The following is an 18,787-nucleotide window of genomic DNA, read 5'->3' as shown; positions in this document are numbered from 1 at the left end:
TGGCGGCGGGCTGCGCAACTGACAAGTCCACAAACTTTCCCACCCCGGCCGCGCGCTGCCACGGGGCAGCAGGAGGCAAAGTTCGCACCACTGAGCTCTCCGGCGGGGAATCGGGGCAGCCCAGGAGCAGTTACACCCGCCGCCAAGGCGTTTCTTCCTGTGACGAGGCCCGACGCACTACGGCACGCGACTCACTCCGGCCAGCAAGTCCGGGCAGGCTCCCGCCCGGGTGATCGCGGTGCCCCCGGGGCTCGGAAGGAGCTCCCGGGACCCCTCTCTTCAGAATGAGCTCTTCCAGCTCCACATGACTCTCTCCCCTCCCCGCGACAGAGAGCGTTTAGCAACAAAAGGTGCTCTGATGTCGGGCTCTTTGCATGGAAATGAGCCACTGCCAGGAGAACAAATCGCCTGTTGAAAGAGCAGCCGCGCCGCAGCCTCCCGCCCGCACCGCTTTCCAATCCCGCCTCCGAGTCGCTGAAACACTTTGGTCACCGCAAGTCCAAAGTCCATCCTTCGGCGACCGGCGAGGAGAGCGCGCACAAGTCGTCAGTTACAGTCCGCACCTCACCCTTCGGGAAGTCGAGCGACCTCGGGAATCCCAACTCGGCCTCTGTCGGCCGAGACTGGGTTGAAAGAAGAGTGTGAAAGCGTGGGCACGAGCCATTGTTTGTGTCGTTTTCATTGGGAGTGGGGACATTTTGGTCCCTGGGTGCCCGCAATGCCGTGCGCTGCTAGGGGTTTCCGCTAATGAGGGGAATTGCCCTTTGGGTTTTAATGGTTCCTTCACTCACAGCAAGGACAGAGGGAAGGGCCATTTTCAAAACGAAATGTGATGGCTGTAGCCATCTAGCCAGTCCACACTGGGGGCCCTGTGTGTGCTTTTCCAAGGACAAGATTCGTGGCAGATTTATTTTATGAGGGAAATAGCCCTGTAGAGGTATTTCCCCTTTTGTGAGTCTCTCTTTAAAAAACACTCAGAGAGCCTGGGCGGTGTTGCTCAGTGGTTGCTCATCAACCCATGAGCCAGGAAGTCACGGTTTGATTCCCGGTCAGGGCACATTCCTGGGTTGCTGGCTCCATCCCCAGTAGGGGGCATGCAGGAGGCATCCGATTGATGTTGTTTCTCTCTCATTGAAGTTTGTATCTCTCTGTTCCTCTCCCTCTCTTTCTAAAAAATAAAAAAAAATTAAAAATCAATAAAAACATTTTTTAAAAAAAGAAACAGTACATTATTAAAAAAAGAAAAAGAAAAAAACTTCAGAGAATTTTCCCTGGGATGTGACAGCACATGTCACCTTTGATTTGGTGATTGATCACTTTGTGAAACAGTCAAGAAATCACTAGGAACCTGCCCATTGGTGAAAGGGTTGAGTGGTACAAAAAAAAAAAAACAGGTGAGGTGCCCCAGGCAGAGGGAGCCCTTGCTGGTTTTAGAGGCCTCTGTTGGTGTTGCTCTTTTCTTCTGAGCCCACAAAAAAAAAAGGAAGGGGAAAAGAATGTGTCCTTGAAATCCCCTTACTAAAGCATTAATTACTGGGGTAACTATCAATGCAAATGGCTGAATAGCACTTACAGAAAAGTCCAAATAATTCAATGTAAGAACATAATCGTCCATGACAATATTTTTTGAAAGGAAAGAAAAGGAATGAGAAAGTTTTCCCTTGAAAATAAGGTAGTATTGTGTTGAAGTAGAAAGAGCAAAGGAAGCTGAATCAACATGACCAGGCCTAGTATTTCTTGTGCTGATGTCAGAGATGCTCGGAATCCAAATAAATTCAGTTGAAGCAGTGGTTGGCTTATAATAAATTATTATTATTACATCTATAAAGACATGAAAGTACGTAAATGATGGGAACAGGTAAAATACCCTTTTAGAGTTGATTTTACTGGTATATTTAAGAATTTCATTGTACAATATTAGCCATTTGGTACTTTATTAAATTCAAGAAAATACAAAGAACTGTGCTGCTTCTGCCAGCAGGCAGCTTATTCTCTGCATAAATACTTTCCGGCAAGTGACTGAGCACAGAGTCAAGAAAATGGAGGTGTGGGCGGTGGATTAGGGCTCCAGTAACAGCCTTTCCCTTAACTCATCAGATGACCCAGAGGCAAAGCACTTAACCTTTGGGGGGTAGGGATGTTTGCCGTTTCCCAATCCTAGAAGAGACAAGACCACACTCATTGCCACCTACCTCCTCAGAGGTGATATTATATTTCAGGGTCACCTTTTAGCAACAACACATACACACATATCAGTATAATTCAACCTATAGAAATCCATCCACCCTAGATAATCAGGCTCCTTTACCCAGTGATCCCTAATAAATAGATACAAAAATGAGATAAGTAATGTTTGGGGAGGGGGTGGGAGAGAATGTTGATAACAATAATTTTTTTCTTTTATTAGCATTTACTTTATTCTGAATTTAATCCCAGGGCATAAGTTTTTATTTCTTCTGGAATATCTTTTTCTTCTGTGCAGCCTCCTCTTCTAGTTTAGGAACAATCTGCTGTTTTTCACTAAGGAACATGTCCATGTGGCAGAGAGAGCTCATGTATGGGTTAACCTGTCCATGAGCTCTGTAAGCTCTGTGTCACATCTGGGGAGCTTTGTTCACCTGGATGTGCTCAATGACCAGCGGATCTACATCTAAACCCTTACGGTCAGCATTACTCTCTTCATTTTTAAGCACGTGAAGCAAAAATTCTGCATTCTTTTGGGCCATTGACTCGGCATCTGGCCCCACTGTTTGGCCTGGGCACACCTACCAATGCCACCATTGTAATAATGGAAAGGCACACACTGCTTCTGTAGAGTGACACCCTTCAGACACTTGGTGGCTTTTCTGATATGCATGCCCTTGCTGGCCTGGGCAGTTTCATGAGTGTTCTTAAAGTGAACATGAAGATTTGAACCTCTTGATTTGCATGATTTTGTGGGGTTTTCTGGGTAAAGTGAATAGTAAACTTTTCAGAGGTCACCTCTGGCCACTTTTGGGAAAAGCTTGATAACAATAATTTTGTTTTCTGTACAGGAACATGAAATTTTGAGTAGTCACTTTTTTACTTCTTGAACATGAATAGTTTGGCTGACCATTTAAAAAATGAAGCTGAACCTCTTTACTCATCAACTTCATGATATAACGACCCCTCAAAATGAGTCTGATTATTCTCCCAAATTTTAGTCTTTTTTCTTTAGTTAATGCCCATCTTTATTTCCAACAATTCCTTTGGGACTTTTTAACAAAATATGAAAGACTAATCATCAACATCACAATCATCATCATACTATTCCAGAGTCCCAGGGGGTACCATTTACAAAAAGCTTTTAGCATAGGGTGGGAAAAGGCCCATGAGGTGATCTTGGTCAAATCCCTTATTTTTCAGATAAAGAAATGGTCTCCAGAGGACTTGAATGATCAGTCTAAGTGAGCACAGCTACATGGAGCAAAATCAAAGGCAGACATCCTGATTACTTTTAAAAGTGCTTTCATTTAGATTGCAATGTATTTGATTCTCACAAAGCTCAGGAAGGTAGGCAAGTTTGGATGCTCCATTAAAGATGTGTGTACAGAAAATATACAAAAACCCTGCTCTCCTTTTTTCCCTTTCCATGGGACTCTGTCGCATCCAGCTCATTGGCATTGTTATGATGTTGGTGGAGGAATTCCAAAGGATCCTCTTCTAGAAAATCCTCTTTTAGAAAGGGATCTAGAATAAGGAATTTCCTTGTTTATACCTAAATGTCTTGAGTTACACAAGGAGTAATTCCTAGCTCTGGAATGTGGTTGTTGAGTAATGAATTTAGGAGGTTATCTCTAGTAGGGTGGGATCATTAGAACTATTCAGTATTAATAGTAAAGATAATAATAACAGTAATATCAATATCTGTCATTTACTGAAGATCTATGCTATGACACTGTTTGACATTTTAAAATTATTTTATTTAAACTTTAAATAGATTATATGACTTTTCACTACAATCCAACCCTCCCACCCTGCTCACTTCCCATTTCAGTAGTACTCAGTGGCATCCATGTATTTGTTCAAGCTACCAACTTCAGAGATATGCTTGGTTTCCTCTCCTCCCACACCATCATTCTCACCGAAACCGAGAATAAGCCCTATTGATTCTATTTTCTAAATATAGGGTATCCCCCCAAAATGTATACCTACTCTGAATAATTATAAAGGCGGTGTTTATTAAAATACATTTCATTTTCAAAATTGAGCTATTAGCTGTTACAGTGTGTATACATTTTGAGGGACACCCTGTGTATGTTAAGTGCATCTACTTTTCTCCATCTCCACTGCCACTGCCTTAGTCCATACTACCATCATCTTTTACAATTTGTATCTAGATCAGTGCTTCTCAAGTGTGGACTCAAGGACAGAAGCATCAGTATCACTTAGGAACTTGTTAAAAATGGAAATTTCCACAACCAGCCCCAAAAGTCTGAGTTAGACACTCTGGGGGTAGAAGGAGTGATTTGCATGTTAACAACCTCCTCAGGTAACCGTGATATCTGCTCAAGTTTGAGAGGTACTTGAAACTATGAGAATGTCAAAATAAAAAAAAATAATGAACACACTGTTGAAGAAATGTTAAGTTTCACAATATAACATATTGAAAAACTATACCAGTAGATTGCTTTAAAAGTTAATTAATAAAAGAAACTGTCATGAGATAAGTGAGTGGAGATTGCAAAATCAGAAGTTCAGAGATACTTGGTCTTAAAGAGCAGACAATGAAATATAGTCAGGTGCTGCACAGTGACGGTATAGTCAACGATGGACCACATAAACGACCGTGGTCCTGTAAGATTATAACGGAGCTGAAAAATTCCTATTGCTTGGTGACATTGTGACATCGATGTTACGTGTGCATTACTCACATGTGTGTGTTTGTGGTGATGCTGGTGGAAATAAACACACTGCACTGCCAGTCATGTAAAAGCAAGCACATACAATATGTACAGCACATAATACTTGATAATGATTAAAAATGACTATGCTACTGGTTTATGTTTTTACTAGACTATATCATTTATCGGTATTTTATTCTACTTATAAAAATAATAGTTTGCCGTGTTATGCTGGCAGCAGCCTCAATACATCTCATGTTTACTGCATCTCTTGATTCTGTCATTTTCTCTTGCATTTGATTTAATTTCATGTTGTTTTATACAGTAACATGCTGCATAGGTTGTGTCCTAGGAGCAATAGGCTACATAAAGCCTACGTGTGTAGTAGGCTATTCCATCTAGGTTTGCGTAAGTGCACTCTGTGATAAATCACCTAATGGCACATTTCTCAGGATGTATTCCGGAGGTTCAGCAGAGCATGAATGATTGTATTGGAATAAAAATGTGTTACCCATAAGAATGGCTCATGTTTTAAGAAAACAGCTTCATTTTAATACTTTTTAATTTTGAAAGACAACACATTTTCTTCAGAGAAAATGTGAGATTAAGCAGAGATTAGATCTAAACAATTATAAATAATCCAATTTTTTTTTTTTTTTTTTACCACATTGCCTTCTGAAATTGAGCAATAGAAATAGAACAGCTCATTTAATTTTTGCCAACCGTCAGCAACCCTCTCTGGTGTTTCAAGGCAGGGCGTTCCACAATGCCTCAGAGAACTAACTTCAAGGAGAGAATGAAAGCCTAAAATATTTTTTCCCAGACATCCCAAAGAAATATTTTCCCACAAATCACAAATGCCCTAAAGGTGAGCCAAGCCCATGCTAAGGCATTACCTGTTTAAAAGCCGCTTCATTATGGAGTATTTGATAAGAGATCAGAAAAGAGGTAAGAGAGATTAAAACAAAGTGAAGATGGCAGGAACAGGCTACGGAGAGAAGCTGAATAAGCAAAACGAGGATTCAGGGTTGTAAATACTCGTATTCCGCTCACTGGGAGAGGAATCCTACTAGCCTAGCCAGTTAGGTTGCCATCTATGTTGTTACTATGTAGACACCGTGGCTCTGCCTGGGAATTATTCTTCAGGTACAGCACTGCCTTGAGTGATACTTCACACCACATGGCAGGATGAGACTAGATCATTTCTAAGCCTGCTTGTAAATCTGAAATAGAAGGATTCTGAACTAGTCAGTCATCCACACTATAGACAAGAAACAAAAAAATTCTGGGTGGGCTGCCAACACTGAATTCACAATGCTTAAGGCAAAGAACCAGAAGACTGGAACTCACCATAAAATTGCTTCTGAATTAAGATGAGGGCAGTGTCTCCTATGGAGAGCTGTGAGGTTGTGTGAGAGCAGCCTGACACTTACTGAGAGAAAAGAAGGAAGCGCCGAGAGGGAACCATCTTTGGAATCTTGCTCCCTGCTATTTGCCTTTTCAGCTTGAGACAGTGTAAAAAAAAAAAAAGTGCTAATAAGAGATCAGAGATTATGTTAAATGTTTCCAAATTATGCAAAAAAGGGGGGCTTAAAAGCACAGCTGGGAGGTATCCTCCACCAGCCAAACTGCTTCATCAATCTTGCCTAGTTTATGAATGCTACTCTATGAGAATGCCTCCTTGGCTGTTGCTATTGCTTAAATATACTTGTGAAAATATTTTTTCCCCGTTTAATTGAAAAGCTCCAGTTAAAACTGTTGCTCTGCTTCTTCGAGGTGCTGCAATATTATGCACAGGCAATAACAGCATCTCACTTACATCAATCCTGGGAGCCGTAGAAGATGATTACAGTCTTCCCCAGAGTTGGAATATTTTTCAGAATACTTTGAACAACAACCCCCAAGATATTTTATGATTAATGACACTTGCAAATAACTGTTTAAAAAAGCGGAGTATTGAGCTGAGTATAGCATTCTGGGGAAAGTATGTATTAACTCATTAAAACAAAGGAGAGTGTGAAATCCTTTTTCTGCTCATTTTTTAAAGGAGTCCCATATTTACTATATAAATTGCTTGAGGAAGAGCCATGATTCTGAGGGGCAGTGCCCAGCCTGATGTTAACACTGGATATGGCTCTGCTTCATTCTGTCTGGTCTTTCATGGAGGAGCTAACATTTTGGATCGGTGAACAAGATTTTTATACTAGTAAAATTTCTGCCAGCTATTAAAAAGAACACTCTCTTTCATTCCTGTTCCTGGGAGTCGGGGGGGGGGGGACCCCTCACTTTCCATTCAGCTATAAAATTCTATCATTTAAGAATCTCCGAAACATTCATTTTTCTTCTCACGCAATCTAACTCCCCTTCTTTTCATGCATAGTGTTATAGTCTCCCCCAGTCATTCAAGGCCATTTTCCTCTCCTGGGTACTTTCTTTGAAATTGCATTTCCTGTGACACACACAGAGTCATGGGCGTATGTGCACACACAGCACAGTGCGTGCGCGCGCGCACACACACACACACACACACACACACACACACACACAAAGGCTCAGTTATCTCCATTTCTCTGTGCTGCCTTATACAATTGAAGTTATAAATAAATGAACTTGGTGAAGAACTCATCAAAAGAGGTGGCTCCATGGGAATGTCTCAATGAACTTCCCACACATGGAGCTATAAGTATGAGTGGCAGGACATTGGGGTCATGGCTACTTCTTTAAATAGTGCCTTGGTCAAGTGAAACAATTCCTTGTTTAAGGACGCACATAACATGCTCCTTTGGTTAATGCTGACCTGAATGAGGTTTGAAAGAGATCTAAAAGAAATATTAATATGGGAAAGCAAACACCAGATTTTCTGGACCATTTCCCTCTCAATGAACACAAATATTTTTAAAAGGAAAAAAAATGGGTTGTCTACGCATAATTTTTTCCTCTGCCTTATAAATGAAACAACTGGGTGCTAGTTACTTTTCATCTAATGAATGTTCTCAAAAATCAGATGATGTTGATTTCAATAGCAAAGACGTACTTCACAAAGGATGCTTGTTCTAGAAAATGAGGTCATTTGGACAGTCTACCCATTAAGAAAAAGCCTATTTTGCTTCAGAGGTCACCTATTGGGGCAGGAAATCCATCTTTCAGCCAGTAGACTAACATCTGGCCTAAGTCTTCTGGGCTGAAATGTCAATTTCCTGGTCTAAATAGAACACACATGAAAGAGGAAAAGAGGAAAAATACCAATCTTCACATGCTAAAGAATTCTTCAACAGTAGCATAAATAATAAGAATGCTCAAAAAAGTAGCTATTCTTTAGTGATCAACAAATAAAATTAGTAAAAAACATTTATGTATTTCTGTAATAATTACTAAAAGACAAGAGGCTAAAGCTAAAAGGTAGCAAAGAGACAAATTAGCCATTCACTGGTAAACCTATAAGTAAATCAACTTTAATCTGGACCAACTAAGCACAATTCATTATGACTCATTCCAGACTGGGCCAGATTTACTATTGCACTAAGAGAGAGGAAAAGAAGTTTATGAACTAAATTAACAGAATAAAACTTTAAAAAGACAAATGGGAGGCCTTTTAATCAACATAAGAAAAATGATTTTTTAAAGCTGCTTAAAAGTGTCATAAAATGTTTGGTATAATCTTTAAAATAAGCTACCCCATTTATACTACTTTTTATGTAATCTTTGAGAAAATGCCATGATTTTGTCTAGTCTTTTTCCTGCTGGTTCAAAGTAGAAAAATGTTTCATGTTCATTCATTCATTCTGCAACAAATATTGGGTGCTGATTGTGTCTGACATCATATTAAGTGTTGACAAAAGACAGCTTTGGTTTTCAGGAACATCTTATCTAGTAACAGAGCTAGAAAAGTAATTAGTTGTCATATAGACACAACAAAAAGGTGCTCAGAGGAGAGGATGATCAACCTGATGAAAAATGCGAAGAGTTCACAAAGGACATGCTTCCTATCAATGGTTTAAAGACAAGACAATTCATTGGCCAGTCAAGGAAATAAAAGAAAAAGCATTCAAGGCAGAAGAAAAAGCCTGAAAGATTTAAATAAGTGGGTAACATCCGTGTGGTGGGTGAGATAGGATGTTAGAGGTAAGAAGCAGTAACATGGATAGATGATCCTGTATACCAAGCTAAGAGCAGGATTTTATTACTAAAAGACAAGAGGCTTTTATTACTAAAAGACAAGTGTCCTTTCAGCACAATGCTTTGTGTAACTCCACCCCCTTTCTCTTCCAATCAAGAGAGCAGAGTAGAAATGCAAGTGTGTGATAAATTTTGATTATTTCTTACCAATTACATTGCTGATATAAACAAAATGGAACCACTGAAAGCTTTAAGCAGGGAAGGGTTAAGCTGCCTAATTTAGGTACACGTTATAATTAACTAGAGGCCCAGCGTGCAAAATCTCATGAGACCCAGACCCGCCCTGCTGGCGGGATGCAGAAACCTGCTGCGCTGTGAGACCCATCAATGTACCTCCTGGTGACTGGTCGTTTGGTTGTTACGGCATTACAGCATTATGGCCACTGGCCTTTTATAATATAAATGGCAATTTGGAGCCTAGAAGAGGGTGAAATTTGAGACAAGATGATTTTCAAGAGTCATGCTATTCATTTAGGCCAATGATTGCAGATTAATAACAAGGCACTTCGGCACATGCTTATCAGTTCCTGCCTGATCCCACCTTGCTTTTCTAGCCCGATCTTCTGTTATGGTCCAACGTAGAACTACTCTGGGAGGCTCTCACCTACTTTCCCCCACATTTCCTGTATTTCCTATTTTCTGCTTCTCTATTGTGTTCAGTCTATCATTTTTCCTGAAATACTCCTGCTCTCCCCCAGCTTTATTGAGATATAATTAACATTTATGTGTAAGTTTAAGGTGTACAACATGTTGATTTGATACAGTACAAAATGACTACCACCATCACATCACCATCACATTAGCTAATACCTCCATCACATCACATAACGGCAATTTATTTTTTGTGGTGAGAACATTTAAGATTTACTCTCTTAGCAATTTCCAAAGATATCATACAGTATTGTTAATATAGTCACCATGCTATATTCATTAGATCCCCAGAAGTAATTCATCGAATAACTGGAAGTTTTATCTTTTGACCAACAACTCCTATTTCCCCCACCCTCCAGCCCTTATAACCACCATTCTACTCTCTGTTTCTATGAGTTTGGCGGTTTTAGATTCCACATATAAGTGATATCATACAGTATTTGTCTTTCTATGTCTGACTTATTACACTTAGTATAATGCCCTCAAGGTCCATACTTATCTAAAATAATCCAATCATTTGTTGATACTTAGGTTATTTCTATGTCTTGGCTGTTGTGAATAATGCTGCAATGAACATGGTAGTGCAGATATCTCTTTGAGACCCTGTTTTCATTTCCTTCAGACATATGTCCAGGGGATTGCTGGATCATATAGTAGCTCTGGTTTGAATTTTTTGAGAAATCTCTATCATGCTTTCCGTAGTTCCCTTTACATTCCTACCAACAGTGCACAAGACTTCCCTTTTCTTGGTTTCTTTTTTTTTTTTGAAAGAGACACAGACGTTTATAATAGCAAAGAATAAAATCCATGGTGTAAATAAGAATGGAAAATTGGGGAAGACAGGCCTTGAGAAATGGGAAAGGACACAATGTCTGAGTGAAAGTGGTCCCACAGGTAGGAGGAGAAACATGATGGCATTATGTCGAGGGAGGAAAGAATTACAGGAAGAAGGGAGTGATCAGCGGTGTCCAACATGATAGAAAAGTCAACAGAAGTATCAACTGAATACTCATTTTGGGGGTCACTGGTAACCTTACTTAGCCAGTGCAATTTCAGTGGCAGGAGAAGGAGTAGAAAGAAGACTGCAGGGGATTGAAGAATGATGGGAGAAAAATGGATGAAAAAGATGATAGTCAGAGGGGAATCACAAGGCTTGAAGAAGGATTTTTAAGGATATGAAAGGTTTGAACAAATTTATTAGTTAAGCAGAAAAGAACTAGTAGAGAAGGAGAGATATGAAATTTAAAAGAGGGTACTACTAGAGGAAATGATGGTGATGATAACAAGTTACATTTTTATTTTTTTTAAATATATTTTATTGATTTTTTACAGAGAGGAAGGGAGAGAGATAGAGAGCTAGAAACATCGATGAGAGAGAAACATCAATCAGCTGCCTCCTGCACACCCCCTACTGGGGATGTGCCCACAACCAAGGTACATGCCCTTGACCGGAATCGAACCTGGGACCCTTCAGTCCGCAGGCTGACGCTCTATTCACAGAGCCAAACCAGTTAGGGCACAAATTACATTTTTTAAAAATTATTGTTTTGGGGCTTATTTTGTGGCCAAATAGACTATCCGTTTCCTGATAATACTTTCTTTCTACCCAATAATACAACAAGATGAATCAGATGCAAGCATTCAAAGTTAGAATTATATTCTAGTCACATTTACCTGAAGCCATATCCAGGCCATAGTCAATGGATTTTAGGGTTCTCACAAAATCCTTATTTATACATTTCAGATATTTCAGTTCAACAAATGTTTACTACTAGTAAATATCTATCCTGTACTAAGAATAAGTCACAGATACTGATATCTTGATGAGCTTAGTCAAATGACATAAACAATATGCTCAGATCAGTGTGATAAACAAATACACAGGTTCTTGATGAACAGAAAGACTGGGGAGTCATTGCAACCTAGAGTCATCATGGGAGACTTCCTGCAAGAGGCTTCCTCTGAACTAATGTCTTGAAGGAAGAGTTGAAATTAACCAGCCATGTGGGGGCTAAGCTATAAGAGCAACAGGAGAAAAGGCACACAGACATAAAATGATAATGTGATGGAAAGACTTAGCCCTTTGTTTTATGAAGCGCTAGGTGGTCAGTCACACTGCATCTTGTATTCTACTATAAGCCATGGAGGTTAGTCTTAATGCTGCTCATACTTTGTATTTTGATGCTTCCCAATTTCCTTTCTGAGGTGGTAACCTTCATTTTACTTCCAAGTGCGCCATGTACCACTGACATTCCCTGGGCCGAGTAGATAATTCCACAGCTTACAATGACAGCATGCATATGAAAAGCCGTGGGCCCATTAGGGAGGAGGTAACATTTGCAACATTTCACTAATGTGCAGGTCAAATGTCCCTGAAGGCCATGCTCATTTTTGTCTTTGTCTTTCCAATATTAGTACTTATGAGCCAACCCCCGCCCCCTTGGTATTTTCTAGCAGCAGTACCAATTGGCTGTATACAGAAGACCGCATCCCAGATCTCCCCACCAACTCTGGGGTCTGGAGGAATTCACAATCTTCTTGGCTCTTAGTATCTTCAACACGAATACTAAGAGGATAATAAGAGATCGTTGAGGTCTCTTCCATTTGTAATGTTCTCTAGTCCTAAAAGTGGGCATTTAGGTATAGGAATTGGCTTAAGGAATAAAAATAAGGAAGGAAGAAGGCTCTAAAAATGTGGGGAGCTGGAGACAGCCTTTCCCACTTAGTGAAAGTTATCTCTATAATGGATGGGTTAAGCCATCTGGAAGATAACCCATGTAAGAAATGATTATGCAGGCATTCTTGCTGAGACTAGAGTGTTTCTTGATACTCCAACTAGAAATCAAGCAGTATCTTCACAAAGGCAGCAGTGGCATGTGACTGATGCAAAGAAAATTATAATTGTAAATTGGTACAAGATTGAGAAATTTGGCAGGTTGCATCAAAATTCATAAAAATATTCATATCCTCTGGTACAGTATTTAGATTTCTGGCAATTTAGCCTAGTAAATTATTAGAAAGCAATAAGTAGCTCTGTGCTCAATGGTTTACTATTTTTATTTCATTTTATTTTTCAATTACAGTTTACATTTAATATTCTTTTGTATTATTTTCAGGTGCACAGCATAGTGGTTAGATAATCATATACTTTACAAAGTATTCCTCCCTGATATTTTAAGTACCCAACTGGCACCATACATAGTTATTACAATATTATTGACTATATTCCTTATGCTGTACTTTACATCTCCAGGATTATTTTGTAAATACCAATCTATTGATCCCTTCAACTCAAAGGTTTATTATTGCATTTTTTAATTTTTTAAATATATTTTATTGATTTTTTACAGAGAGGAAGGGAGAGAGATAGAGAGTTAGAAACATCGATGAGAGAGAAACATCGATCAGCTGCCTCCTGCACATCTCCTACTGGGGATGTGCCCGCAACCCAGGTACATGCCCTTGACCGGAATCGAACCTGGGACCTTTCAGTCTGCAGGCCGACGCTCTATCCACTGAGCTAAACCGGTTTCGGCATATTATTGCATTTTTAAAAATAATATTGAAAATGTGGAAAGAAGCTTCATATTCCACAAGAGGAAAATGGTCAAATAAATGATGATATTGATAGAACAATATCTAGTTATTAAAATGTTAACATAAATAACATGTAACAGCATGGGAAAATATCCTCTGTATGAGAAACTTTACTCAGAAATTAGGAGTGTACATGTACAAAGGTGAGAAGAGAACCTGCAAATGGGCTATGCCCACGTTTGCAACATAGTAGGAGCTCAAAAAATATGTTTTTGTTTTGTTTTTTTAATTCTCACCCGAGGATATTTTTCCATTGATTTTTTTTTAGAGAGACTGTGAAGCAGGGAGGGAGGGGGGAGAGAGAGAGAGAGAGAGAGAGAAACATCGATGTGAGAGAGACATATCAACTGGTTGCCTTCCTGCAACCCAGGTATGTGCCCTTGACTGGGAATCGAACCAGCAACCCTCCAGTTCATGGGGCAACACTCTAACCATTGAGTGACACCAGCCAGGGCAAGAAATAGTTTTTGAACAAATAAAGAAGTGAACATAAAATGAAAACTGGTGATGATGCATTAGGATGGTTGGATTTTGAATTAAATTATCATTAAAAAAACTTTCTATGCTGTTCCTATGTTGTTTAATGATAAACACAGTTAATGTTAATAGCTAACATTTATTAAATGTTTACTGTGCGTAGACACTATCTATCCTATATATTATTTATTGTTATGCTATTCATCACCTTCCAAAATATGTCTGCTACTTTTCTACCTCCATACTCAAGTCTTCATGGAGCCAATTTAATATCAGCCAGACACAGAAGTGCTCTAAGAGTTCAAAGGAATGAATGGAAGGATGGATGGATGCATACCTCAGTGAATGAGAGTGGCAGAGACTGGAGCCCATGATACAGTGCCTTCGACCACAAGGTCCCTGGAGTGAGGCATGGGCAGGAATTCTCAGTACTCACTCAAAACCTAGATTCTCTACGTACCTAACTGCATGAATTGGAAGAGCTGAGTTCCTGAAGCTGAGAGACAAAGAAAGAGTTCTTTCTTCTCAAAGCCCTGTCTCAGAAAGCATAACCTTTTACATTAATTATGCTAATCCTTGAACGCCTCACTGTTAAGCAATGGAATGTGCTGTGAAATGTTTACATATTGTAGTATTTCCAAAGAGGAACAGGAATGCACTATGGCCAGTTTTTAAGGAATGGAACCTGAGTGGGTTCAGCATCCAATAAAAGCAAGCAGGAGCTACTGGGAGTCACATTTAAGAAAGGTTTTCTCAATGCTTCCCCAAACCTCCTTAATAATAACAAATATTCAGGACCCACCTCTTTTGATCCACCCATAGTGTTCAACTTTCCTGGTTTGCAGGTTTGGTGGTAAACAGGGTGTCACGTGTTAGCAAGAGCTCTTTACTGAACCGAATTTTATCCTGGGCTTATGCGCGCCAGGTTCTGTGGAGGCCATTGGAATTGCTCGCCTGCATCCAAGAGAAGTGTTTTGTCTTTGGTCAGCAGCACAAGCAATTTCACCCTTGATTTTTCTTGGATACAGAATCTACCTTCTTTACTGTTTATCTCAAGCTTTTCCACCGAGAGACACTATTTTTGAACTTGCTCTATGCCGTTGGCTATTTCTCTGGATTCCTTCCCTTCATGGCTGACTCGGAAGGGAGTTCAGTCAGCCAGGTGCCATGCCTGATCACTATTAGACTCCCCGAGGCACAAATGGCAGTAATTTTAAGCACAGCAACCTTGGGGGTTTTATTTCTGTAGCTCATGTGACTTAAAGAGTCTCACTTTGATCTTTCATGCATATATAGTCCTCAAAGTACACACCTCTGCCATAATTCTATGCTCCCGACTGTACCAGAGCTTGGGCACCTCGGAAAAGCAATAGTAAATACCACCCGAATCAATCCAACACGTGGTGGCAGGTTTCTCCCAGAAATATTTATTACCTATGGAGAAACACTGGCAAAACATTTTGAAAAACCAGTGGTGTCAAATGCCACTCAGTCTCTTAGTCTATAAAGTGTCTCACTTTCAGTGCCTATGAGAAGAAAATCGAGAGTCCAAATGCACACTGCCCAGCATTTCCTGAGAACGTTTTTCTAATCAGAGATGCATTCTGGGCAAGCCAATTAATCTGGGCTCCGTGCCCTGGAGTGGGCCGTGTGCTGCTCGATGTTAATAACAGCATGACATATATCTATGCCCTGTACCCACTTAATTTGTCCCTGGCTGGAATACATAAACTTTTATTTGTGCTATTATCATCATATCCTGTCTAGACTGAAAAACAGCTACAGAGCAGCTTCCTTCATATTCAGTGAATAAAAAAATAAAAGAGGCTGCCCAGCCCCACACAGCCTCCGCCCAGGACTCGGGTGGGTTCCCACGCAGCCCCTCCCACCTAAAAATGAGAGGAACAGAGGGAAGACCGTGGAAGCTGCTTCCAACTGGACAAACCTAGATAAGAGTAAGGCTGGATGTTAAATAGTAAACATGGTGATCTGACTCTGATAATATTACATTTTAAGACAATCACTTGGAAAAATAATGAAAGTCTAAAGTCAAGTTGGGCAGAAGTCATGTTAGGACTGTTTTGATTCTGGTTCAAAAATCCTGGTGTGCCAGGAAATCTTTGAGCGAAGGTCACTGTATCCTCCGATTGTGAAGGGGAAGAATCCACTGGTCCAGGCAGGCAGAAATCCACAGGGGAGGCAGGCTATTCTTAGTTCTGAGATTTTGACAGGCAAGAAAGCTCCTACAACCCTTGACAGGCCAAGAAAGCTCCTACAACCCAGGAAGGAAAATTCTTGAAATTTAAAAAATAGTTTGATTTTTATATAAAACTGATCCATCAGTGGAGTTACATATATCAGAAAAACCCAAACCGTCCATTTAGGGTTTCATCAAAGGATCTACGGTGGTAGTTGAGCACATGGGCCTTGTCTTCAGATGTACCAAGTTCAATGTTAGCACGTTTTTTTTTCTAAGTCCCACTTTCTTCTATTGTAAAATGTGGTTAATGATCTTGTCTGTGACAGTGTTGATGAGAGGAATAAATGAGCTTGACACTACGGTGGCACATAGTAAATGACCAATAAAAGCATATTAGCTACGTTAGTATTATTGTACGGAAAAGCACTTAATACCACATCTACTTGAATAAATAATAGTGGTTATTAAGATTTTCATTTCAATTCTGTTTCAGACTAATGATAAATAGTAGCCCATTTAATCCCTTAAATATTTGCAGATCATTAACTGCTTTTTAAAAAGTTATTTATACTATTTTTCATTAACAGACTTGGGGCTGAGAAGAGAATAAGGTATTCTAAATCCGACCTCTCTTTCTTGTCCCTCCTCTTGAGCTAAGGACATTGTGATGATGTTGGGTGGAGAAGAGAGAAGAAAAACAGAAGAAAATCTATTTCCAAAATGTGTTTGACGGCCCCAAATGAAAACGTATGCCATTGATTAGAGGGAAATGACCATGAATGTCTTAGAAATAACCCCTAGACTCAGGCACAAAATAACACACTCAGTGGGCCCAGTAAATTCCTCATTACCATATAAATTGTTTTCACGTCGGATCTAATAATTTATGATGAATAATTGGATCTGTTTTCTTCCAAGAAGCTGAATGATTGAAGGGAACCCAAGGCAGTTTAAAAGACCATTCCTAAACTGATCAAGAAAGTGTTTTCTGCTTTGTTGTGTATGAACAAAAGTATTCCAATTAGCGTGCAGGGTCCTCGTGGATGCTGAGTGAGGCTGCCGTCTTGGCACTGCGTGTGTTCACTGCAGGAAGTGGGCTGAGTCTACCACCATATGGCTTCTAAAATGAGAACTGCAAACCATGGCTGTCCAGGGGCAGGCCTTCCCACTCTGTACTGTTTGTACTCTGATTAGAATAGCTGGGAGGCTCCAGGGACTGCCTCCGCTACTTCCCAGTCCTTTTCACTTCCTCTTTAGATCATTTCTGGGAAGCACCCAACTCGTTTCTGGTGTAAATTTAACGTAACCTGAATTGCTTCTGAAAATGTAGACAGGAGAGCACAGTTTATGCTAAAGGTAACTTTCAGAGGAACAAGGTTTCCTTGTTCGAGTGGTCCAAAATTCAGAGCTCTGCAAGGAGGAGGGACGGATTGACAAGTTAAGGGAAATAAAACCAGCAAAAGAAGGCCTTTGATTAAGAGTTAACACAGTGTGCTCTAGCCAGTTGACACAATTTCAGCTCTCACTTTCCTGCCAGAAGGAGCAGGTAGCAGTTTCTAATTCCATGGCCCACCCTCCACCAGGCATGCAGCCGCACGTGCACAGCCCCCGAGGCCCTTGTCAATTAGAAACAACATTAAAATGACATCCCATCTGCTCTACAAATGTCAATGAGCTCGTGCCACCTGTTGAGGGGTTGTGGGGACAGCAGAAGGGCAAAGAGTCTCCACACAGGTTTGTATGTTTATACAAACAAAGAGCCACTTCATTCAATGCGTTCCTCTCACTGCCACCCCTTCTTTGCCAGGAATCTTTCGAATAGTTTCACGGTAGTATTTTACACCCAGAAGAGTGTTAGTTCTATTTAAATACCCTGTCCCCAAGAGGCATGGGGCATTGAAAAATATGTGCTAAAACCTCACATAGTAGAAAAACCAACAGCTTGACATTATTTTTGAACCTTTCTCCTCATGCATTCACAAATAAGAATGAAGAAAAACTGCAGTTAAGAGGTTTTACATTTGAGCTAAAGACAGATTTTCGCAGGGTGGGCCTAAGATGCTGGGATGGGTGCAGAGGAGACTATGAAAGCCTCTTCCAAAGATCTGGACATTAGGAGGGTATGTCAAAATCAGGACGTCACATTAGCTGATGTGAACTTCCCAGCCTCTGCTAACGTGGATTGCCCTCTGCAATGGCTAAGACTGATGTTGACATCTGGTGCAACTGGTGTCTCCTTCCTCTGCCACTAATTTCCAAAGACAGTTTTCTTTTCAGGGGAGAGGGATGTTGTTTGTTTTTCTGTTATTATTTGGAGTGTTTCTATCCTCAGTCACTCCATACATTACTGTATCCCCGTCTGCTGACGCTTCTCTTGTCCTTCAAGACTTGATCAGATGCCACTTGACAATACCACCATCTCCCCCAGTAAGAACCTCCTTCTCCTCCTCCACGTCCCCAGACAAGTATCCTGCAGACCCCACTCACCTAGCACTTATCACACTGCATCTTTTTTTAAAATATATTTTTTATTGACTTTCAGAGAGGAAAGGAGAGCCAATCAATGATGAGAGAAATCACTGACTGGCTGCCTCCTGCATGCCCTCCACTGGGGATCGAACCCACAACCTGGGCATGTGCCCTGACCGGGAATTAAACCGTGGCCTGTTGGTTCATAGATTGATGCTCAATCACTGAGGCACACCAGCTGGGCTCACACTGCATGTTAATTGTCTCTTCTTTCACTGTCTATTTGACTGTGAGCTGCCCAAGAGCAGGAACTCCACGAATTTTTCCCCTGGTTATTCTTAGTACCTGGACA

At 40.4% G+C, this 18,787-nt stretch overlaps 1 protein-coding gene and 1 pseudogene across 2 annotated transcripts in view; both read right to left on the bottom strand.

Moving 5' to 3' along the window:
• Nucleotides 1-18,787, bottom strand: part of SASH1 (SAM and SH3 domain containing 1) — a 299,036-nt gene that overhangs the window by 168,893 nt on the left and 111,356 nt on the right. The gene's annotated exons all lie outside the window — the stretch shown is intronic.
• LOC106724322 overlaps nucleotides 2,427-18,787 on the bottom strand; it is a 43,535-nt pseudogene continuing 27,174 nt past the window's right edge.

This window comes from Myotis brandtii, unplaced genomic scaffold (assembly GCF_000412655.1).
Source record: "Myotis brandtii unplaced genomic scaffold, ASM41265v1 scaffold8, whole genome shotgun sequence".
Classification (NCBI taxonomy): domain Eukaryota; kingdom Metazoa; phylum Chordata; class Mammalia; order Chiroptera; family Vespertilionidae; genus Myotis; species Myotis brandtii.
This window is presented reverse-complemented; position numbering and strand designations above follow the sequence as displayed.